Below are 24112 nucleotides of genomic sequence, written 5' to 3' on the forward strand. Positions count from 1 at the left end.
AAGTTTGAAACTCATGTTGCTGAAATCCTGTCAGCAAAGTTACTTTACATCTGATAGAAATGTGCTTTGCTACTATTTTGGTGCCTTGGGCTGTTCAAGCCACTGTTGTTGATGCCCTTTATCCCTCTCACAATGACTTGGGGTTTTGATACCACTGAACTGTTTGACATACCTCACACTGTACACTTTTGGGGGTTTTGATCCCACTTTGCTGTTTGTCATATCCTGAACTCTACTTCTTGTGGGTTTTAATTCCTTTTTTCTATATCCAGCACTCTATGCCTTGATGCCACTCCATTGCCATATGCTGTACTCTATGCCAGTGGTCCTCAACCCTGTCCTGGGGGCCCATCAGCCAGTCGGGTTTTCAGGACGCCCACAATGAATATGCATGAGAGAAAATTTGCATGTTATGGAGGCAATGCATGCCCATTTTCTCTCATGCATATTCATTTTGGATGTCCTGAAAACACGACTGGCTGGTGAGCCCACAGGACAGGGTTGGGGACCACTGCTCTATACCTTGAGGGTTTTGATGCTTCTGTGCTCTTTGTCATACCCCGCATTCTAACTCTTAGTGGTTTTTTTCTTGAAACTCTTTTTTTAACCACAGCTCACACTCCAAGCATTGGGATATTCATGCAGCTGTTGCTGCTGCTTCACCCCTCTCATTATGCCTTAGGGTGTTCATGCCACTGCTGCTGCTGATTCACCCTTTTCACTGTGCCTTGGTGTGCTCATGCCACCGTTGCTGCTGCTTTGTTACTCTTTAGGTGCTTTATGGTATTCATGTCACTATTGTTGGTGCCTTCTGTTGCTCTATAGGTGCTTTTGGTGCTTATGCCATTACTGTTGGTCCCTGTTGCTCCTCTGTAGGTGTCTTGTGGTGTTCATGCCACTCTTAATGGTGCCCTTTGCTCCTCTGAAGGATCCTTGTGGTGCTCATTCATGTTACTGCTCTGCTGCTGCTGCTTCACCCCTCTCATTGTGCCTTGAGGTTTTCGTCCCACTGCTATCGATGCTGCTGCTTCCCCCTCTCACTGTGCCTTGGTGTGCTCCTGCCACTGTTGCAGCTGCTCTGTTGCTCTTTAGGTGTCTTGCAGTGTTCATGGCACTATTATTCATGCCCTTGGTTGCTTTGTAGGTGCCTTGTGGTGCTCATGCCTCTATTGTTGGTACTGTTTGCTCCTCTATAGGTGCCTTGTGGTACACATGCCACATTTACTGATACTCCTTGCCTCTTACCTGGAGCACCTAGTGTTCTTGCCACTATGGGTAGCTGGTTTGTGCCTCTCAACAGCTATTTGGGATCATCCTGCTACTTTTTGTTCTGCTTTGACTATCAGTGACTTGGAGATTTGCTGCCACTTTTAATGCTTTGTTTTCCCCTCTCATGGTACCTTGGGTTCTTCATGCCACTCTTGGTGCTGCTACCTCTTTTTATCCATTGGATTCTTCATTGCATTGTTTTGGTGCCTTTTACCCTTAGGTATTTGCCAATCATGCAACTGCTTTGCTCATCTTACAGCCTTGGAATGTGGCTTCCAATGTTTTGGCTACTTTGCCATTGGGCTATTCATGCCATTCTGCCACATTGACTCAGTCTTGGTGTCTTGGAGTGCTCTTCATTCTTCTGATGATGTCCATGCACAAGTTTCATTACAATTAATTAGAAAACTCCAATTTTGGAGCCCAAAATAGGATGCATTGCTTCCCCCATTGACTTTAACAAGAAACGAGTGAAAAAATGCCACCAATAAATGAAAACAAGTTTTTTTCTTTTGAAACAAACAGAAAAAATTTGGGGGGCATATGAATGGGTAAATAGAACATGGTTTGAAACAAAAGACTGTGGCCATGACAGTGATTCCTGTTGATACTTGTTGATGTGTGTCATATTTTATCTTATGATATATATTTTGATATGTACAGTGTTGGTATTCCGATACACTTCATATATTATTGTACTGTGTGCATGCAGAATAAAGATTATTTTCAAAAAAAGAAACAAATTAACAAACTGAAGCAAAAATATTTCTGTGCACATTCCTAACATCTGACAGAAATTCACAGTATGGCTCTCTTTCCTTTTTGAAATGGTTTGTTACATATTTAAAGTATAAATATCAATAAATGGAGCACTGCTGACAACTAATGAAGAGCCAAACAATTCATCAAAAATAGTACAAAGAGCCATGCACTTACTCAGCTCAAAACAGACTTAATTAAAACTCTACAAGACTATTTTTGTCTGCTAAATTTCAGTGGTATATTAAAGACTCCTTCCCCCGCACCCTGTTAATATAGAAGGCATAGTATTAAGCACTAGGATTTTATTTCTAGTGGCGGTAAATGTTATTATTGCAGCTATAAATTCCTCTGTACCTTAGGCAACATTACATTGCATGTTTTCGTCATCACCTTTGTTAAAATAATCTCTCCGTATTCTGCAGCACTAACTCTGTATGGGGATGGCTGAAGAGAGGAGGGAAAGCAGGCAAGCATGGGAACCATAAATAATAGATACTGCAGCTGATTTGATAGAAAAAAATCTCAAATTTAAGAGCTAGAGTACGGTGGCACTGCAGGAGGAAAACAAAACAGGAAGAGATTTATATAGAATCAAGATCCTTTCCTGTCACATTTAAACATTAAACTACTGAGCTGCCAGAATGGTTTTAAATTAAAATCTTTGCATGCTGTTAGGCAATGAAAAATCTCTTTTCTCTTGCAGAAGAGACATACATTTTATTAGCTTTCTCTGAATACTGCGCTGACTACTATTCCTCCCTCCTTTCCCCCAACTGGGCTCGAGTGAGCTGAGGGCAATGTTACTGGTCTCCTTAGCAAATGTCTTATCCTGGCATATAGATGCATGGGTTTCCAGGGCACACCATATAATGTCGCCATGTTGAATAAAAGGCTGGGGATGGCCACTTGCTTCTAGATTTTAAATAAGAATAAATATGATGGGTCACCAATGGGGTACCCACAACATGTAAAGGTTGAAGCTCTGAGAGGTATCTGGCCTTCTAAGAAGTTTCCCCTCACAGCGGGGGTTCTGCACGGCTCTATGCACTGGTATGGGGTTACAGAACCTTGCACCTCTAGGCACTTGGTTCAGTCCAGCTCATCTTGGCAGTGACTGAAAGCCATGGCCATCTGAAGACTAGACTGTTGACTTACTTCTGTGAAATGAATTGGTGGTCTAACAGCACACTTCCTAGTGCACAGGTGTCTACACCACAAACGTGTAGCATCACAATTTGGCACTAATTTGCACCATTCCAATACAAAGACCAAGACCACCACCACCATCATCATCATGATTTATTTATTTAAGACGCACTTTTCCACCAAGAGAGTTCAAAGCGAGTTACAATTAATTAATAATCAGACACATTTCAGCAGCTCGGGTAGTAAGAGAAAATAACATAAAAATGTAGGTTGTACTACAGGCATGGAGACTGAGATGCCCTCGCACCTCTAGAGAAGGTTCTTCTGGGCAGGGTTGAGGTGCAATTATCAGGGCAGTGTGGGGATGGCTTGCACTGTTGCTGCCTGTAAAAAAAGAGGACTTTGATTTCCAGCGATGTCAGGCTGGAATATTTCACAAGCACTAAATTCACTAGGGGAAAAAAAAACCCAAAACATTTTCCCAACAACAATTCAATTGTAGAAATCTAACGTGATCAGCATTGCCAGACTAGTTTGCAGTGCTTCAGTGGTGCCTCTGTGAAGGGGCTTTAGAATACTCTTTACAAACACAGCCTCAGAGTATCCCAGCTCTTTCAAACTAAAAAAGGGCATTTGTTAAAGATTTGCCTACCACTGAAATCCTACAAAACATCTCGATGGAGACCCTTTGAGAAACAGCATTCTGTCTCTAACCTGTATGTGTTTGCCTCTGATTTATTCTTTGATTGGGTTCCTTCCATTTTTTTCTCTTTTCGCCACTGTCTTTTCTCTCTCTCTCTCTCTTTCCTTTTACATTATTCTACAGTTTTTTCCATCACTTTTTCTGTCTCATTAAACTTATTCCACCTTACTGTATCTTCTCCTTCCTTCCCATCTTTCCTTTCTTGCCCAGTCTGTCTTTCACTCTTCTTTCTCTGTCCTCTGTGCCCTTCCCAGCTTCTTGATTTTTTTTTCTTTTTTTCAATGTTTTATTTATAATCATTTTTAAAACATTATAACACAAACACAGTGAAGAAAAATCAAGGTATTTTCCAAGATCCCCAACACCAAATAATTACCAAACAAGAAAAATAGATGTAACCTCCGCCCCCCCCCCCCCCTTTTGGTTTGAGATCCCTAAAGCGGGGGGAGGGGGGTCACACAGTCCCAGGGCCAAGCTCACTGGCCCAGACCTCTCACTCTCCTCAACATTTTCTCTGCAGCTGTCGCTGCTAGGAAGCCAGGATCCAACCGGCGGGGAGTAGGACAAGCCTTCGGGGCCCAGGCTCTTGGGGGTGGGTACCCTATACAGTCGCTTTCCTTGTCCAGTCAATCTTTCAAAGTACTCACTTTAGTAGTTCTCAGCAGGCTGGATCTTAACTTTGAAGAAACAGGAAGAAGCGTGGAGTGGTGTTCAAAAAATAAAGCTTAATGCAACTTAAAAAATAAGATCCAGGCAAAAATAGCAAAAAAGCATCAACATGAGAGGTAGAATGTTAACTCCAAGCACCGGTGCTGCCTTATCCATCTTGCACCCTCTGAGTCAGTGTCCAGCTCCCTTTTCCCAGGGATGAGAAAGTAAATGAAGTCTCTCTCTCTCTCTCTGTCTTCCAAACAGGCAAGGAGATGATGGGGGAAAAATGTCTCCTCCCTTCTCAAAAACAGAGCAGCTTCTTCCAAAATACAAATTCTTCTACTTCCAGGGAAACTGGGCACAGGGCAAAGCAGCACCCAGGTCACTGAATCTCTGCTTAGCACAAGAACCCCATCCTTTCCCCCCAGGCAGAGATAGCAGCCCTACAGAGCTGGGAGCAGGACAGAAAAAAAAAAAGCACCCCACTCTCTGCAAAGCCAAACTTACACTCTTCCGCTCTTTCTTGTGCCAAGGCAGGAACCTCTAGGTCTGGGGGAGGGCTAGCAGCGTTACTGGCCTCCCTGATTCCACTGGTGCAGGCAAGGGGCCTACTGGGATCCATCAACAATGCTCTTTTTACTCTCCCTCCAACCCAAAAGAACCTCCAAGCAAAGAAAACCATCCTTTAAGCACGCTCAGCACCGGCTTATATAGGGGAGCACTGACGAATCCCAAAACAAGGAGGACTGGCCGACACGTGGGGAGAATCTAAAAATGCAAAAATCTCCCAGCAGATGAAAAATGCTTGGTAAGGGTACAAAGCCAATGTTACATAGAAAATACCATGAAGCTAGGCTCAATATAGGAGGGACCCACATAGCCACAGATTAAAAAAAAAAAAAAAAATCAAAACACACATATCATTCAAGAAGTGCATCTCATCAAAATCTGACCAGTTTTATTATTATTGTTCCAAATAGAAACCTAAATACAGATACCTAAACTCTACTAATATTACCTAGATATTTTATCCTTAAGAAAATTCTCCAATTGCACTGGCGCATAGAAAACATACTTATTATCTTGAAAGAATATAATACATTTAGATGGAAATTAACATAGAAAATGGCACCAGTCTGAAAAACTGGATTCTTTAATAGCAAATACTTCCTTCTAACCTCCTTATTTGATAAATCAAAACATCTTGGAGTACTTCTGAAAATAAAATTTCAAAACTAACGGGTGGATTTTAAAAAAGGTGCGTGCAGGGAAAACGGGAGTTAGGCATGTGGCCGGGCCTTGTGCGCGCTGTACGCATTTTAGAAGGGGCCCAGTCGTGCACATAACCCCTGTTATGCGCACGAGAGCCAGGCCTCTTCCAAGGGGCAGTCTGGGGGGGGGGGGGGGGGGGGCGGGGAAGGACAGGTCGGGGTCGGGGGGGGGGGGTGGGCTGGGACAGCGCCATTCATCGCTGTCTCAGACCCTCCCGTGGCTTCCGGCACACGCAACTTACTTCAGGTTGGGCCCTGAAGTAAGTTAGAAAACAAAAGCAAAAAAAGGGAAAGGTAAGATTTAGGGGTTGGGGATGAGAGGGGAAGGGGAAGGGAGGTTAGGGTAGGGGGTAAGGAAGTTCCCTCCCAGTCCGCTCCTTAATAGGAGCGGACTGGGAGGGAACTGGGGAAGGGAACTGGGGAAGGCCGGGATGTGTCACCACGTGAAACTGGCAAAACTCTACCCCCCTCTACCCCCCCCTTTGCATGCGCAGATTACAAAATCTGGCATGCAGGCCAACGATTTTATAACATGCTCGTGCCAGCACGCCCATGTTATAAAATCACCACATCCATGTGTGCGTACTGGGACGCACGCGCGCGCCCAGCTTTTAAAATCTACCTGCCAGTCTTCCAACAATGGAACCATGTCCCACATAATAGTGACACTATAAAATGTTTTATTACATAAAACCTTATGCAGAGGGGTTGCATGACAATGAGAGACTTCCACACAGAAACGTACAAACATGACAGCAGAAAAAGACCGGATGGCTAATCTAGCCTGCCCATCCATCTAATTTATCTAGCCTTTACAATTCTCATCACTCTCTCAGAGATCACCTGCATTTATCCCATGCTTTCTTGAATTCAGTTACCGTTTTGCCCCCACCACTTCCACAGAGGCCATTTTATGCATCCACTACCCTCTCTGTAAAGAAATATTTCCTACGATTACTCCTGAGTCTACCCACTTTCACCCTCATCCCATGACCCCTTGTTCTAGAGCTTCCTTTCCATTGATAGAGGCTCGCCTCTTGTGCATGGAAACCTTTGAGATATTTAAATGTTTCTTTCATATCTCCCCATCTTGCCTTTCCTCTAAGATGTACATGTTTAGAACTTTGATTCTATCTCCTTATGCTTTAGAATAAAAACCACTGATCATTTTAGCAGCCACTCTCTGGACCAACTCCAATTAGTTTATATCCTTTTGAAGGTGCGGTCTCCAGAACTGTACACAGTATTCCAAGTGAGGTCTCACTAGGGACCTATACAAGGGCAATATCACCTCCCTTTTTCTGCTGACCATTCCTCTCTCTATGCAGCCAAGCATTGTTCTGGCTTTTGCTGTCACTTTATACACCTGTTTAGCCAGCTCTCTATATATGTATTTATTAATCATCATTTCAAATTAAACACAAACAAAACTTGCACAGAAAAACAGAGAATTCAGCATCAAAATATAAACCCGAATCACAATAAAAAGAAATCATAATACATTGTTGATAACCCTTATAGCTTAATATAGAAACATAGAAACGACGGCAGAAGAAGACCAAATGGCCCATCCAGTCTGCCCAGCAAGCTTCACACATTTTTTCTCTCATACTTATCTGTTTCTCTTAGCTCTTGGTTCTATTTCCCTTCTACCCCCACCTTTAATGTAGAGAGCAGACACGATCTAATGGAGCAAAATAATAAAAACTAAGAAAAGTAAAAAAGAGAATAGGAGAGGGAAATACTTCCATTATACATTATAACATAACAGACAGCAAAGTTGCCTAACCCTGATCGGAATGAAAATCTAAATAACATCTCAGTTGAGAAGGCTCAAAATATACAAATTTCATATTAGAGTGTTTCAGAATACATTTATAAGGATAATGAATTGTGTGCCTAGATCCAAAACTTCTTGGCGCATGTCAAGAAATTTCTTTCTACATAACTGCGTGGCTCGAGTAATATCTGGAAACACTCAGATTTTTTGACTGTAAAATAAGGTATGACAATCGTGAAAAAATAGTCTCAAAACTGAGTACCGATCCCATGGAAACACAAATTTAACCAAAAGCGTTCCAAATCCTGTAACCTGGCTATCTGTAAATGATTTAAAAAAATCAGACAAATCCATATCTGCATCTTGACCTTTGTCCGCTAAAGCTTCTCTTAAAAGATTAAGCCTTGGAAATAGGGGGCTTGGCTTCTCCAAAATTTCAATACCTCAAGCAAATTTTTAAAAAAAGTTCCAAGGGTGACATTTATGTTAAAAAAGGAAATTTTAACACTTGTAAATTGAGATACAGAGAGAATTTTCAATATTTTCTAGCTTTTTTAGCATTAACCAAGTCACTTTGGATTGAATTCACTTGTATATTTTGTATGGCAACTCTTTTTTGGCCACCTTAACCCTTTGAACCCATTGTCCATGAATTCAGGGACGGCTATAGGAACCTAAGGTTCAAAGGGTTAAGATAATCAGATAAAATCACCCCCAGATCCCGCTCCTCTTTTGTGCTTAGAAGAATTTTGCCTTCAATACTATACCTGTCCCTTGGGATTTTACAGCCCAAATGCATTATTCTGTATTTTTTAGCATTAAATCTTAGCTGCCAGTCTCTAGACCATTCCTCGAGTTTCACTTGACCCCTCTTCATGTTTTCTACACCTTCCTGGCTGTCTACTGTTTTGCAGATTTTGTACTGCTATGCTGCTCACAAAAATGCTGAAATTAAGTTAAGATTGTCTACAGATTGATGGTATATAAAAGTAATACATAAATAAATAAAAGAACAGGTCCTAGGACTGCTCCCTGAGGCACACCACTAGTAACACTCCTTCCTCAGAGAAAACTCCATTTACCACTACCCTTTGCCAGTTTCTAACTCAATCAATCACTCTAGGTTTCACACCAAGGATGCTCAATTTATACATGTCTCCTGGGTGGAACCTTGACAAAGGCCTTACTGAAATCCAAGTACACTGGGGTAGATTTTATAATTCTACGGGCGCGCGTACTTTTGTTCACACACTAGGCGCGAACAAAAGTATGCCAGATTTTATAAGATACGCACATAGCTGCGCGTATCTTATAAAATCTGGGGTCGGCGCGCGCAAGGGGGTGCACATTTGTGCAACTTGCGCGTGCTGAGCCTTGCGTGCGCTGCCCATTCCCTCCAAGGCCACTCTGAAATCGGAGCGGCCTCGGAGGGAACTTTCCTTCCGCCTCTCCCCACCTTCCCCTCCCTTCCCCTACCTAACCCACCCCCCCGGCCCTATCTAAACCCCCCCTACCTCTGTCGCAGAAGTTACGCCTGCTCGAAACAGGCGTAACTTTGCGCGCGCCGGGCCAGCTGCCGCGCGCCATGTTCCAGTCCGGGGGCTGGTCCGGAGGCCGCGGCCATGCCCCTGGAATGCCTCTGGGCTGAAACCACGCCTGCGGCACCGCCCCAGATGACACGCCGACCGCATCACGCCCCCGGACGCGCCGTCCGCGTCACGCCTCCCGACACGCCCACCCCAAGAAAGCCCCGGGACTTACGCGCATCCCGGGGCTTTGCACGCGCCAGAAGCCTATGCAATATAGGCTTGGCGCGCGCAGGGGGGTTTTAAAAGGGTTACGCGCGTACCTTATGCGCGTAACCCTTTTAAAATCCGGCCCACTATGTTTAGTGTTCTCCCTTGATCCAACACTCCAGTTGCCCAATCAAAGAAATTGATCAGATTCGTCTGCAAGATTTACCTCTGGTAAAACCATGCTGCCTCGGATATAGCAATCTATTAGATTCCAGAAACTGTACTATCCTTTGTTTTAGCAGTGATTCCATTTATTTGTATTTTGTCCACCACAAACTAACCAGCCTATAGTTCCCAGTCTCCTCCTTACTTCCACTTTTATGAATAGGAATCACATCGACCCCTTTCCAGTCTCTAAAAAAGCATTGAATAGGTCAGCCAGTGGAGCTGCCAAGAATGGCCATGTAAATAACTTACAGGGTGATTTATCAAATCGCGTTATGGTGTTTTCGCATGCGAAAAACTCCTTAACGTATGCTATAAGCATCATAACGCATGGTGCAATACAAATTTCTAAAAGGGGAGGAATTCTGTAAAAGTGGGCTGGCTTCGCGAAGCCATAACACATATCGCGCAGTTTTAACACCGAAAATAACGACACCTTTTTCAATTGTGTTAAGCTGTATGATGTCATGTGATTTGCCCATAACGTGATTTTTTTCACAGATTCTGTTTTGGGCATTTTTAGGCTGGGGAAGGGCCTGAGATGTGGAAGGAGAGAGAGAGAGAGAAAGAGAAAGAGCACCTCGGGGGTGACACCATAGTAAGCAGCTATTTATGCTACTATAGGAGGCCCACCTAGTAACTCGAGGTGAGGTTTATACATGCAAAGTATGAACAGAACGAGAACAGTGCACTTTTGTGAAGATTTGATGTCCTCACTCTCTCTTTCTCATGAAATAAGCACTTAGCAGGTAGGAAAATGTAATTATGTAAGTATTGTCACAAAGTATGAAAAGTTAATACACTTTGCAGAAATACTTATGCAAAGTACTAAGATAACACACATTGCAATAAATAGGCTATTACCACAAAATACACCCCTTTTCCTATCACATGTGGTATTTACTGCATTTTGATAAATCTAGGCCTTAGCTGGCTAAAACTAATCCAGCTAAGATACGACGTGTATTCAGAAACATGGCAAAGCTGCTGAATATATGCATATTTGTGTGTACTTTGCCAGATAAGTTTACCCAGCAAAGTTTAGACCTGCTCTCTGGAGCATCTAAACTTAGACCTAAACTTATACAGCTAACTCCCTCTGCCCCCAATCCGCCCAGTACACGCCTGCATTTTGTGCATGTAACTTTTAGCTGTATAAGGGAGTTATACAGCTAAGTGGCAGCTTAGCTGAACGTAGGCGCATTTCAGTGGCAGCTATTTAGCTGCATAAGTCCCGCTTATCCAGTTAAATTTTAAAGTTTAGTTAGCTCCTCACAAACACACTGCTCTGAAAATCGACTGAATTTTACTTCACTTCTAATGTTATTTGTGTTAGTTTTATGTGGTCCTGCCACATGAACACCGAACAGAAATATTTGTTAAGCAAGTTTGCTTTTCCCTGATCAGCCTCTACATATTCCTCCCCTTCATCTCTAAGTCTCTCAATGCCACTTTTGCACTTCCTTCTATCACTAACATATCTAAAATAAGTCTCGACCCCCTGTTTTATCGTATTTGCTATAGCTTTTCCAGATATTGTTGCCTGAGTGTCTTCCACTTTCTATGATCTCTTGCAGTTTATGAATGCTAAGCTTTTCTCCTGTACCTTTGCAGCTTCTTCTTTAGAAAACCACAGTGGCCTCTTTTTCCTCTTTCCTTTATTTAATTTCCTAACAAAAACCTTAGCTGCCCTTTAGTTTTGCCCACTGTTCTTCCATTTCCTCTAGATTCCTTGAGGTACTCCCCCATTTTAAAAAATTAGTTTTCCTGAAGTCTAGGACCCCTTACCATTGGATGAACCTTCATCTCTTGTATTCTAATACTGAACCACACCATCTGGGGATCACTTGGTCCCAGATGATCATCACCTCTAACAATCTAGATACAATCCCCATTGATAAGCACCAGGTATTGTATTGTCCCCTTCCATGTGAGTTCTATTACCAGAACAATTTTCTTTGCAGAAAATCCAGAATCTCCTTGCTTCTAGAAGACACTGCAGCTGGGATGTCCCAACCAATATCTGGCAGACTGCAATCTCCTAACAATAGTACCCCCTCTGTCATAGCAATTTTGTGAATATCTTCCATTATATCTTATCCATTTCCTCTGTCTGTGATGGAGGTCTGTATATTACACCAATATAAATAGATGTGCCATTCCCTCTTTCCAAATTAACCCAAAGTGCCTATTCCTTATCTCATAATCCCTGTAATTCTGTCGCTTTAATATTTTATATATATATATATATAATTTTCAATATGTAATGCTATGCCGTGATCTCAGCAACATCATGTACTGAGATCCATATTATCGGGTTCTACAAAGTGTGCGGTAAGCACAACAGGAAGTGCTCATTGACCAATGATTTCTCTCAGTTTTTATGAGAAATTTATTTCTCACACTTTCATTAGTACTGTAACTTGCAATAGCTGATGGCTGGGTGTGTTACCACAAGCTCAGGATATGTTATGACACAGTTAGAATTAACCAAATCTTACATCACCTCAGAAATGAGCTAGAAATTTCTCACTGTAACAGTAGGAAGTATATATTGCAGCTGTAAGATGACTGTTTCAAATCCACTATTTAATAAACAAAAAAAAAACCCCCACTGTTTTTGGGGTAGGTAGGTAGGTAGGATAAATTAGGATTAATGAAACTCAACCTGTGTGTAAGACAATTTGTAAGCTTCATTTAGGTGTCTTTTTATAAACATACAAACTGTCCTGTATATTTATTATTTAAGGCCATTTGGTTCTTTTAATACGAACTCATCTGCGTCACATATTATGCTGTTGCTTGTTAGAATTCACTGACTGTTCCAAAGTGGAGTTATAGGTGATATATTATGCATGGGTTAGAGAGATTTTGCTCCTTATATTGTGAATAATACTGGTCAAGAAGCGAGATGGCTCTGGCAGGTTAGAGCTGGCTGAGAAATTTAGAGAAATCTGATTTAGCTGGCAAATAGGCAGACAGACAGCAGCCATGTATGAAATCTTTTAAGGGGTTGGCTTTGATGAGAGAAAGAAGGAAATGTATTTACCATCTTCTAACATGCTTTGGAAATTTTTGGAAAGGAGACAGCGGGGAAAATGTCTTAATAGGAGGTAAATTCCCTCCTAAACAGCGTAACTCTAAGACAAATAGATCAATAGACAAACACAATAAAAGAGCAAGGCTGATTAGTGTTATGATGTATTGCTAGAATAGTTATGGTTGTTAATGTCATATTATTTGTATGGAAATTATTATTGTAGCTCACTTTTGGGCATATCTGTAAAAGCAGGATATCAAGTCCCACTGAAAATATACGTAAGCCCTGGGTGAGATAAAATTTGGATACTGGACCAAAAGGCGCACAATGAAGGATTTGATCCTACTTGCAACAGTTATCCAAGATAGCTAATACTTCTGAGTGGTCCAGGGTTCCCTATGGGGGGGAGGGAAGCTTTGTATGGATCACAGATACACACCCCTTTATGTTCCTCTGCAAATAGCACTGACGAATTCTAAAGTCTATTACAGCAATAAACACTCTGAAAGCTGAATGGTTTCCAACCTCTTTTACTGAAAGTTGATCAAATGGATGAAAAAATCTTGTTTACAGCTCTTGAATATTAAATTAAATTGATGTGCAGTATTGAAAAAAAAATAAATTTGTGACTTTACTCTTTCAGTAAAAGCCTTAATTTGATAAAGCCAATTCCATAATAATTTTTATCTCCTTTTCAATTGCTCAAATTGAAGAAAGCAAAGTCCTTCTTCCAAATGTATATCAGATTCTTCCCATTTTGAAATGATCACATTAGAAGTCCCAATTACTTAATGGAATGAAAAGTCCCAGTTTTCCTACCTCTTCTATTCTCCTAGATCTCCTTCTGGCAGTACCAGAGGGCACTCTCCTCCCAAGTATAGGACACTTGCTTAAGTTGTGAGAATATTTTTAATCGATACCTTAGCTCCTTCTCTCTTGCAATGGATGTGAATCCATTCCTCTGCAATGTCACAGCTACTCCTCAGGTCTTTTTCAAGTGAAAGACACCTCTTCTTCGTGATGATCCCAATTCTGCGGCCCTAGTACCATGGGCAGTCAGTCCAGAAAAAAACAAAAATATAAAAGTCTTACTCAAGGGGACAAACCAGCAAGAGTCAGGAAGGGTGGAGAAATAACATCTGTCTCCCTTAAAATGAGGCCATCGTAGGAAAAAACAACTCAAAATTGGAAGTGCTCTGCTTCGGGCCTACCAACTGGTCCATCCACTGGAGGTGGGGCAGAGAACAGTGGATCTTTCCTAGCCATGCACAAGGACGCCCCAAAGTCCTCTGGCGGGGGTACTAGGGCTTTCACAGAAGAGGGTTTCCAAAAAATGTGATTCAGAGTAAAGCAAGCAAAAAATAGGTCAGTCAGAAAGGCTGACCCACAAGCAAGCAACTCAGGAAAATTTGGACTAAACATCTACGACAGAAATTCAAAAGAAATCCAGAAAGTAAATCCATACCCTAAAATGGTGGCAAGGGTTTATATATTGCTAGAGTACACCATCTGCTGCTCCCATATGGGGAGTCAAAACCTCAGCCTCTATTCACTAATCTCTCTGAATCTCCCCAGCAAGTTATTGCACTCCTCCTGCTACGGAAAACCAAAGGCTCCTTACAAATAAGTAATAGTGGGAAGATGGTAGATAAAATCAGCATAGAAGAAGGGAACAAATTGCCTAGAAATGAAGAGAGAGAAGGAGAGAGATAAAAAGGGGAAACAATGAGAGGGAATAAAGAGAACAGAAATATGAACAGGCCGATACAGTACAGTGCGCTTGGCCGAGCGCTCCATGTAGAAGGCGATTGGCCTCGTGTTTGCGACGCACGTCTATTACTCCTTATACAGTAAGGGGTTGCGCGGCCAACACCCCCCCCCCCCCCGAAAACTAATAGCGCTCATCACATGCAAATGCATGTTGATGAGGCTATTAGTTAGTCCCCGGGATACTGAAAGTAAAATGTGCAGCCAAGCCTCACATTTTATGCTCAGAAATTAATGCCTGCCCTAATGATATTAAGTCGGAAGAACAAAAAATTTAAAAAATTAAAATTAAAAAAATAATAAATAAAAAATCTGCCCGCCGGTCGGCAGTTAGAAAAACAGATGCTCAATTTTACCGGTGTCCATTTTCCTAAACCGTGTCTATCAGCGGGTTCGGAAACCGACGCCAGTAAAATAGAGCATCGGTTATTGGGACTCACTGACAGCCACCTCAACGCTAATAAGGAGGCACTAGGGACATGCTATTGTCCCTAGCGCCTCCTTATTAGCACGACCCCTCATTTAAATAAAGAATTGCGCACCCAGGAGAAGTGGCTGGGAGCACGTTGGGAGAGCGCAATTCTTACTGTATCAGCCTGAGAGACAAAAGAGAATAGGGAGACAAAATGAGAAGAAACAAGAAACAAATTTCAATCCGAACTGATGGAGCCTAATTTAAGGGAAGCATGGACATGTGTGGTCATAATCCATGCATATGTGGGTAATTTAACTCCCACCCTCCACACATAGACCTGTCAGAATCCTCATGTCCCTCCTAACATGCCTGAAAATTTGGAGTTGATAGGACACCAAACACAAAGACAGCTTAAGAAAAGATCAAAAGTTCTGATTACTTCTTAAAATTAAAATTTTCATAATTTTGAGCCTTTTATCGAATCAATGTAAGAAGAATCCAAAGATGGGTAGGGGAAAGGAACTGTTGTCTGGAGATAGAGGGAAGAGAGTGGCACAAAAAAACCATTTTCCATCTTGGATATGAAGCCAGACAGCTGAATCTAGGCCAGAGAACTCCTCCCTGTAATGACCTCTAAAATGAATCCGCTCTCCCTCCAAATAAAGTGCCAGCATCTTTGCAGAGGAACTATGATGCTCAGAACTGAAAACAGGCAGTAATGTTGCTTCCTTAAAATATATTTTCAAAGTATGATAAGAGATACAAAAAGGGAATGGCAGCACGACTAGCACAGATGCAAACAGAGATTCTCCTTTTACAGAAGTAGGAGACTTCTGGTTCTAGGCACGGGATGTCTCTGGTTATAGCGCAGACTAGAACACATTTCTTCAAAATGCCATGCGATTCTAAATTTGAATCTCTTGCTCCTGCAGGCTCTCTGGGTGGCATGCTATACTTAGAGTGTGCAGGAAAAGCCTAATTAAGCATGCAACATGGCTGAATTGTGCTCTGGAATTTAGGGAGGTACAAAATTGTATTTGGGTTGTTTCGTTCCTTTTTTTTTTTCATCATGGTTTTCATTTTCTTTTCCATTCATTTCATTATTTTACACGTGCAACTTCAGCTTCATTCACATAAAGTTGTACTTATGCACATAGGTACAACATTTTGCTCGCATAGCAAACAAAATGGATAAAACGACTGCACATCCCCAATGGAATTGTACATATGACTGTAGTACTCAGTAAAGATAATGGGGAGGATTTTAAAAGGGTTACGCACGTACGTTACGCGCATAACCCTTAAACCCCCCCCCCCGGCGCGCGCCGAGCCTATTTTGCATAGGCTCGGCAGCACGCGCAAGCCCCGGGACGCGCGTATGTCCCGGGGCTTGCAAAAAGGGGTGGGGTGTGGGCGGTCCGGAGTGGTCCAGGGGGCGGGGAGGGGCGTGGCCTGAGCCTCCAGGCACAGTGGCCATTTGCTGCTGTGCCCGGGATCGCGGGCTGGCCGTCAGCCGGCGCGCGTAACTTCTTCAACAAAGGTAAAGGGGGGTTCTAGGTAGGGCCTGGGGGGGCGGGTTAGGTAGGGGGGGGGGGGGCTGAGGGAACGGAGGCAGGCTGCGCGGCTCGGCGTAAAATCGGGTGTAGATTTGTTCGTGCCGGGTTGCGCGAACAAATCTGCGCCCGGGCGCCAGTTTTAAAATCTGCCCCAATGAGCTATTGGATATAAGCTTCCAAAGAAAGAAAGCCATACTATTATTATCACTGTAACTGAATGAGTTTCTCTTTCAGCTGACGTGAGATTGTTATTTTTATATATTCTACCTTTTCTAACTGGTCAGCCACTTCAACGTGGCATGCATTCAAGTACAGTAGGTATTTCCTTTTCCCTAGACAGCTTTCAATTTTAGGACCTCATTTACTAAGCATTTTTCCCCATAGACACAGAATGGGAGAAAAACCTTGGTGAATCAGGCCCTACGTTTCTTCCTGAGATGCTGATGGATGACACGACTTGCCCAAGGTCAAAAAAGAGGAGCAGCAGGATTTGACCCCTGGCTTCCAGCCTGCTACTCTAATCACTAGGCTACTGCTCCACTGTTTTTGGAGTCGCTGGCTACCAACTGGGCCAAGTTTCCTCATATGCAGACTTCCTAGTCTACTCTCAAAGTTCAAGAACCCAACTCAGTTGAAAAAGAAATCCTACATTCCTTTGCCCCACAAATTCTTGAGTTTTAAGTTAGGAAGGTGTACAGGCCTGAAAGGACTGGTCGCCAGGAGCTGAAAGGAGCAAGACCAGGGCCAGTGCTTTCATTAGGCAAACGAGGCAGTCGCCTGGCATGCCAAGATTCTGGGGGTGGCTAAAACCCACCAGTGTGAGGTCCAGAGGGCTGCTGTACCAGAGCCAATACTGCCAAAGAATGGGAGTACAGACCTGCAGCCACTGCTGTGGATAGGAGGGAGTGCTGGGTTGGAGCTGCTGCCAATAGATGAGTTGAGGGATGAATGACCAAAAGTTTGTCTAGGGTGCCAAATAGGCTTGCACTGCTCCTGAGCAAGACTTCTCATTCTCAAAAGGTTTGCTAGCATGAAAGTCTGTAAAAATGCTTGTCGGCTTTGGTAGGGAACGTGCTGACAAGAAAGGCAGCCAAACTACTGGATTTTCCCGTTATAATTCAGGAAACACATTCGACTCATGCATTTTCCATTCCTGCAACTGCTAATTAAATTCTGGTTTTACTGCCCTGAGTCCGGACGGAGCAGGGCCATTAAGAAGCAGATTAGTGTTCTGTGAACTTATCAGAGGAGAAAACTGCATCCAGGAGGACCACCTCCTGGCTCACACAGTCACCATGGATGAGGCTTTAAATCAACAGCTCAACCTAGCTGGCAGGCTGGCAGATTTTCGCCTTGCTGAAATCTATTCAGATAATATGGAAAGTACTGTATGTTAGTATGTTAGAAATGTCATTCTATTTTAATGTGACTTCAGTGGATGCTTGCCCACAATCTCATAAACCACTCTAATTCTGCATCTCCTTGTGCTCAAGAGAGATTAGAACTGGAACAGCAGGGGGTGTGGTAGCTCAAGCATTGGCAGAGATGTGTTGGGGTTCAGTTCTAGGAACAGAAGATTCTGCAATTTGGGAGTAAAGTGTATTGTCTGAGCATCATGAAACTATAGGGCTAGATGAGGGTTACTGCCTGCCAGAGTTAAGCTGCATTGATAGGCCTGTGCTGGAACAGGAACAGTGCAATGTGTTGCAGGTAAGGATTAAATGTGCCTGGAGCCCAAGGACTGAGACTGCAGAGACTGATACAGGTCAGGAATGATGGAGGACTAGGATAGGAGTATATCCTATATATGAGACCTGTGCATATTAACATGCTGTAATTTTGCAGGGCTGCATCTGCAATTGATACCTCCTTGTGACCTTGAGCAGGTCACGTTATCTGCCACTGCATAATTTGCCTCAGATTGTCACGTGGGGCAGAATATGTTGCAAATATTGTTTTATGTTTTTATGTTTTATTTTAATTAAGATATTTTATTATAATTTTATGTTAAATTGATTTTGTTGTACATCGTTTTGGGCGATTATCTTTATCTGGAAAGTGATTAATAAATGCAAATAAATAAATAAATAAATAAGCTGTGCCTCGATGGTGTCTGATCATGGCAGCAAAAGAATGCTGAAATACTTAAACACTGGTGGAGTAGGGTTGGGGCTCATGCACCAAACAGCAGGGGGAGAGGAGAGGTGCACCGGTAGAGTGACATAAGGCCTCAAGACTGGAAGAGCATGGGAGAAGCAGATTAAGTAACCTTGCAGAAGGCTTTAGTGAATCAGGCCTGGAAGAGACGGGAGGTGCAGGTCAGCCCTGGATTTATGCTAGCAGTAATGTAGAAGCAAAACTAGAAAAGCAAGGGGTTGCTGCAGACAGTAATGAGGTATAATACTGTAGCAGTACGGGGGGGGCGGGGCGGCAATAAAATTGTTTCATCTTCGAAACACACCGCAATCACAAAAGAGGTTCATGAAAGCCTCTTACAAATTATTTTAAGGACAAACTGCCAAACCTTTCCCTTTTTTGTCCTTCATACATCTAAAAATAACTGAACGGGAAGAAATTCTAGATCTTTCTTTCTGTCATTCTTTCCTGTTTCAGGTTCACACCGGGCTCACAGTAGTAGGCAATCGACAAACCTAATAATCTTGGCTCACCAAAACCAGAAGATGGGAAAGAAATGTGCGACTTAGCAGAAGATGCTGTGCTTCCAGCTGCCTGCCATCCCTCCAGGCCAGCTCTTGTTTGTGTGCTTCTGAGCGAGTGGAAAGCGATCCGTCGACCATGAGGGACTTTGTTAATTTTTATTCCATATTCTCTAATGAATGAAATATGCCTCAGAGAGAGAGAGAGGGCAGGAAAGCTTGGTATGACGCAGGAAGGACTTAAGCAATATGTTTCTCCTTCTTTAACCCTGTCTAGAGTGTTCCATAAACAACCTGCCCTGGTGCTCTCGGGTGCTGCAAGTTCAGTCCTGGGCAGGGCCAAAGTCACCAGCAAGGAATGCAGACCATTTTCCTATGCCGTGAAAGCCCCCCCATCCTCTTCCTTCATTCGCCCCACCTGGGCACTGTCATAGGGCTGCCAAGTTACCCAGTTCCAGAAGGGAGATTTTAGGCCAGTCCTGGATTCCTGGCCACCTCATCCTGATGCATTACACAGGGCCTGCAACACCAGTTCCAATGGGGAGAATCTCTGACCACAAATGCCACACTGTTTTGGGAGGTAAGTTCAAAACCAGGACCGGCCAAACAAAATCTCCCTCCTGCAACTGGGTAATTTGGTAGCTCTGCAGTGCCAGGCGGCAGCAACGCCAGCAGCAGAAAACGGAGAGGGCTTTCACGGCTAACAGTGCATCAGGCCAAGCCTTTCCCTCCAACCCACCCATGTGCCAATTGGACGCTCTGCTCAGTGCAGAATGCCATATGATCAGAAGTGGAGAAACAGCTGATCCGTGTGTGTGTGTGTGTGTGTGGGGGGGGGGGGGGGGGGTGTATTGCTGTTCCTGTGAGTGAATAACAAGAAATAGTTCAATTATTGGGGATCTGCCGGGTACTTGTGACCTGGAGTGGCCACTGTTGGAGTCAGGATGCTAGACTTGATGGACCTTGGTCTGACCCAGCATGGCACTTATTATTTTCTTATGTTATGTTGTGTTCTAAATTTAAAAGCTAAGGCCTCAATCCCGCAAAGTTTCTGAGCCATGCATATTGATGAATAGTCGGAGATATTTTTGCCAGTAAGAAATTAACTAAATGATTCAGGTGGGCTCTGGGAGTATTCAGTGATGACCCATAGGGACAGACTCCTGAGCATAATCTTTTGCACACTTTGAATTTCATAGACTGGAGTCCTATGTAATTGTAACCCATTTAAAAAAACAAACCCTACAAGGTAGTAAAACAGCAAATGTGTACTGCAAGTGCTGTTTGTGCAGTCTACTATGTGTCTGTGTGCGCATTCATGTCTATCTGTGCACTGCATGTCATCTGTGGATGTACAGAACTATGGCGCGGGGACTTTACTAAATTTTATACATCATAAACCACACGGCAGAGAGATTATTCAGTGTCACTAGAACCCAAAAGTGGCGTTATCCAAAGGTAAAGTATTCATTTTTGCCTGCTTTCAGTCTCTGCTGGGGAGAATGCTAGCTTATACCAGACCTGGGGTCAGGTTTTTTGCCTCATTGCTCATTTTTGCTAATAAATAGACAGATATTATTAAAGCTGAGCGCTTTTGCTTTCATTTCATACCTCTTAGTGTAAAAGTTCTTTTTTTCCCACCCTGCAGTTCTGTTTGCTCTTTTGGGCTTCCAGTTCAATTAGAGCTAGGACCACAACCTGGTGCTGGGAGCTTTCATTCCTCCTCCCCCCCATTTTAATTCCCTTTCCTACTCATTGAACCCAAGCATTGCAAGCTGATAGTCCTTCTCCAGGGGAGCCATGCCCCAGGGTTCTTTCTAGAAGCCTGCAATCATAGGCTCTGAATCCAGCCACCAGGGCTTGGAATGCTGTCTCTTTGGCACCCCCAGTCAACCCAGGGGTGCACAAGACCTGAGCCAGGAATCAAACCCGGGTCCCTCTGCATGGCACAGCACTACTAGGGAGCCCCAAGGCTAACCCTCTAACTCAGTTTGCATGAGAATCTAGCTCCCTGCCCGCTCAATTACCAGACAGCAGAGGGTGCTGCTAGTGACAATGACATAGCTGATCGTGCTTCTTTGACAAATTGGTTTAGCTTCTAACATGGAGTGTCCCATTTAAAAGAAAAATGATTTTACTTGTTGCAGGACACTGTGATAACATGGCATATGATAAGCTAAGATACTGTGATCTGCTCGCTATTCAGGTATTACTGTATGAATCGTAGATCGAAAGAAAAAGAAAGATGGGAAAATTGCAAAGAGTTGTATAAAGTCCCCAACATGATCCAAGGCTTTGCAAAATTCCCTGCAATGTTCTCATATCATCAGATTTTTATTTGCTAATCACAATCATGAAAACCACACTGCAACCTGTAACACCTAGATAAGGGGTGGAATCTTAGATTGTGTTTATAGATCAGAATGTTTTTTTGTCCATCTCTAGCTACAAGCTCTTCTTCAAAAGAACGCAGAAGGAGGTTAAGTGACTTATTCAAAGCCGCAAAGGGAGTGGTCTAGTTGGGGGTCAAACCTGGGTTTGACCTTTCATAACTGTGAGCTCCAATTGCTAGCCTGTACTTCCAGGCCCTAATAGTGTTAAAACTCCCTCTCTCTGGGGCTGGCTGCACGACTTGATGACAGTGTTGCTTGGTTTAATGGCAGGTACATTCCAGTAGGGTTGGCAATGGATCTCAGAGGTGAGGCATTAGGGGTGGGAGCCCTGGTGGAAGAGGGAGAGAATGAATAGCAAACACACAAAGCCTGGGTGTTCCCTATCGAGCCAGCAAAACTAAATGTTTCAGAGGACACTTTTCTTTCAAGTCTCAATTCCAGGGGGTCTTAGGAGTGTCCTCTACCATCACTGGGACGGGGGAGAGGAGGTTAGAAAAAAAAAAGAAACAGGAAATTTTCTCTCTCTATAATCAGGTTTTTCATGGTAATGAGATTACATCTGGGAAAGCGCTGACAGTACCATGGAAAACAACTGCTGAGTTGCTGTACTTGTTTTAAAACAGGGTGGAGGGTATTACATTCTATTATATTCTCTCTATATTTGCTCTCATTTTTAACATTTTCAGCCCTAGTGAATACGTCTCTCCCAGTCCTTGCAATACAGTCTAAGGTTACTGTATCTCATAGCTCCATTAACTGTAAAAGCACAAATTCTGACAGTAGAAAGGTTCTTCTGTTATAGCACTGTATTTTGTAAGGCTGCTGCCCTCCTTCCTTTAAAGCTCTCTGTGTTATAACACTCTGAGCTCTATTTACTTAGGGTTTTTCCTCCCACTTTGTTCTGTGGGAACAATCATTAATAATTCTCTCTTTCTGATATAATATGGCTCTATCCATTAGCTCCCAAACCCATAATTCAAGTAGTCTCCCCTCCCCCCTCATCCCTCTGGCTTTTTGTTTTTACACTGTTTCTGATACCAGTGTGTATCTCAGCTCTATTAAACCCCATTACAATCAGTCTTGTTATCTCAACTTCTTTATAACAATTATCTCAGGACTGTATTCCAAAAGATGCCATAAACAAATATGTAGGCACACACTCTGCAGAAGTACACAGTCATCTGCGTATAGTAAATACCTTATTGCACGCATAGCAAAATACAGACATAGTGGATGCAGCAGGAATATGCACGATGACTTAAAAAATATATATATCACTTACTCATGCTTGCATTTGCTTACAGAGATAGCTAAACAGAATACATACAGGAGACAGAAAGGGCAACTTGATAAAGAGCATCTGTCTATATTATTCATCTCTCAGACATCCACCAGAACTCTATAGACTTACCCCTGGAGCAGCAGCAGCAAAGGCTGTAGAGGTAGTTGACACTCCAGTCCACACCAGTACAGAACCCCACTTCTTTTCCAATACGAAGAGAGGGTTAGAGAACATTTTTCGCTAAAGCCCTTGATTTTCAACGGGAGACCAATGCTTGACATCCGTTAGACGAGAACTTTCTCACGGCATTGTTACAGGCTTTTTCAAAAGCTGTAAGTTTTGCTCCCCATCACTTCCAGCAGCCTTGGTCCTGGAGCTTGGTGCTGAAGGAAGCCGCCTTCCTGAAGTTTGCGTTCCGATGAGATCTCTCTCGCTGCTGTCTGTCCCTGCTGTCCCGGGTTAAACCCTGACCCGTGCTGGCTGGCACGGGACTCTGCAGGTGCAGCGGGCGCCTCGGTCCGGAGCTGTCAGGTAAAGGGCAGGCTTCAGAGGGCAGAGTGGATCAAGCTCCCCATTTTCCTCGTCCTCGCAGTAAGAAAGCGGAGTGGATTCCTGGCAAAACACACTCTCCGGAGGGACACGAGATCCTGTACCTTACCACTGTGGGCAGCTCGATCAATTCTACACATTAATGCCTACATGCACGGTGCATTTATAATATATAATATGTACAGTACCTGCAGACAAAGAATACGGTACGTACACCGTACAAATATATCTACCCACACACGGTGCCAATAAAAACTATTGAATTAGATTGTTTGTTTGCTTTTTCCCACTTGCAGAAAAATTGCCAAGGTTAAAAACAAAGCTGAGCTAGCTGCTTGTGTTGTAACTCCTTGTTTGCCTGGTACCCAGCTCCATCAGCAGCAGCTCTTGCACGGGAAATGTGCCTTTAATAATACACTGTTGCCCTATGTCGCTCTCCCTCTCTCTCTTTCTCTCTCCAGTTTTTTTTTTCTTTTTGGCATGCCTGTTAGCCGGCAGCCAATGGGATCCTGGGCTGCTTTCCTAGCACGCTCTGATTGGTTACAGCGGCTTTACAGGCGTGGGGAGAGCTCTCTAGGGCTGTGCTGTCTCAGTGGGTGCAGTTAAAATTGTTAGTTTAAAGCACTCAGCTTACTTGCTGGCTCATTGATACTTCTGGCATGTTACGTAAAAGTTACATTACGAGTCGCTGGAGGATAAAATGGGGTCATATCTAATTCCTGAGCTTAGTTTACCTTTGAATCCCATTGGCTTAGAACTTATTACTTCCTGTCTATTTATCTATCTATCTCGTTCCTTTCATATCTAGGATGCTGCAGGTAAAGGCATCGCCTAGGGGGAGATCTGTGTCTTTTTCAGTGTAAGCAATATGTCCTCTGCTCCTTTACATCTCAGCTGGGCGGTATCACTG

The 24112-nt window shown here is 43.2% G+C and overlaps 1 protein-coding gene across 4 annotated transcripts in view; it reads right to left on the reverse strand.

Moving 5' to 3' along the window:
• BRINP2 (BMP/retinoic acid inducible neural specific 2) overlaps positions 1-23648 on the reverse strand; it is a 109076-nt gene extending 85428 nt beyond the window's left edge. For 2 of the 4 annotated variants that reach the window (XM_029618328.1, XM_029618325.1), the window contains exons 1-2: positions 22783-23648; positions 13504-13623 (exon numbers count right to left, since the gene is read on the reverse strand). The gene's annotated coding sequence lies outside the window, so the exon portion shown is untranslated. The remainder of the gene's footprint in view (positions 1-13503; positions 13624-22782) is intronic. The other 2 variants (XM_029618326.1, XM_029618327.1) reach the window with 1 other exon arrangement.
• Positions 23649-24112: the final 464 nt, after the last annotated feature.

This window comes from Rhinatrema bivittatum, chromosome 10 (assembly GCF_901001135.1).
Source record: "Rhinatrema bivittatum chromosome 10, aRhiBiv1.1, whole genome shotgun sequence".
In the NCBI taxonomy this organism is placed as follows: Eukaryota; Metazoa; Chordata; class Amphibia; order Gymnophiona; family Rhinatrematidae; genus Rhinatrema; species Rhinatrema bivittatum.